Below are 1,453 nucleotides of genomic sequence, written 5' to 3' on the forward strand. Positions count from 1 at the left end.
CCACTAGACAGGAGCCAAGGTGTGACCTCTGGATTCATGGGGGCCGCTAGACAGGAACCAAAGTGTGATCTCTGGATTCATGGGGGCCACTAAGACAGGAGACCTCTTCTAGGTGGCTTGAAATCTCGCTTCTTCTCTCTAAACCTTTGCTGCCGCTGATGTTCCCTGAGTGTCCACTTCTCTGCCTCTTCTGAGATGCCTTGTTAACGCAGACAGATGACCGTGTGAGGATGAACAAGACCCCCTTGCTGCCCTTGTTAGTGAGTATTTTGAACACTACAGTGGGAGTTTGGCTGGGCTGCTTGCTCGAGGTGCAAGGATTCTCCCAGACAAGTCAGGGGAGGCCTTGCCTATTGTCTCACTTAGCCCTTGAAAGCTGACCTTGGCCACTGTATCCATTTCCTGTGGTTGCTATAACAACTCAGATACAATTAGTGACCCCACTAATACAAATGCATTATCTTACACTTCTAGCAGCTAGAAGTTTGAGATGTGTCCCAATGAACCAATAATATCAAGGCATGGCTAGGCCCGTGTTTCTGTTGGAGATCCCAGCAAACTGTTCCCCTAAAGCCTTTGCCAGCTTCTAAAGAACCCTGTGTTCCTTGATTTGTGACCTCTGCTCCAAGCCAGCAACCGTGGACAGGGTCCTTCTTACACTATAGTCTTTCTGGTTCTCCCTTTTGAGTCCTTTTTTTTTTTTAAGGATTTATTTATTATGTGTATAGTACTATGCCTGCATGCCAGAAAAGGGCACCAGATCTCATTACAGCTGGTTGTGAGCCACCGTGTGGGTGCTGGGAATTGAACTCAGGACCTCTGGAAGAGAAAACAGTGCTCTTAACTTCTGAGCCATCTCCCTAGCCCCCTGAGTCCTTATATTAAAAAAAGAATTCTACTTGGGCAGGCAGTAGTGGTGCACACCTTTAATCCCAGCACTCGGGAAGCAGAGGCAGGTTGGTCCCTGTGAGTCTGAGATTAGCCTGGTCTACAGAGTGAGCTCCAGGACAGTCAAGGCTCTACAGAGAAACCCTGTCTTAGGAAAAAAAAAAAAAGCCTCGTAATTTCATCAGGCCCACAAAAGAATCTAAAATAATTTCCCATTTTAAAACCAGCAAGACAAGCACAGTTTTGTAATCCCAGTGTACAGAAGGTAGGGGCAGGAAGATTGTAGGTTTAAGAGCAGCCTGTACTACAGGAGGAGACCCTGTTTCAAGACAAAACCAAACCAAAACAAAACACAAGGGCCAGGGGTGTAACTCAGTGGGAGAGACTTGACACGCGTGTCCAAGACCCTGGGTTCAATCCTCAGCAAACCAAAGACTGTTCAATTAGCACCCCCAGTTCCATCTGCAACTTCACCCTCTGCTCTTTGCCTTATAATGTAACAAACTAACAGGGTCTAGGGATTAGGGAAAAGACATCCTGGGTTGGTGTATGTGTGTGTGTGTGT

General features: G+C 47.0%; 1 protein-coding gene across 1 annotated transcript in view; it reads right to left on the minus strand.

Annotated features, from left to right (window-relative positions):
- Window positions 1–1,453, minus strand: part of Kiaa2012 (KIAA2012 ortholog) — a 97,824-nt gene that overhangs the window by 86,387 nt on the left and 9,984 nt on the right. The window lies entirely within an intron of this gene.

The sequence above is a fragment of the Microtus ochrogaster genome, unplaced genomic scaffold (assembly GCF_000317375.1).
Source record: "Microtus ochrogaster isolate Prairie Vole_2 unplaced genomic scaffold, MicOch1.0 UNK8, whole genome shotgun sequence".
NCBI classification, from domain to species: Eukaryota; Metazoa; Chordata; class Mammalia; order Rodentia; family Cricetidae; genus Microtus; species Microtus ochrogaster.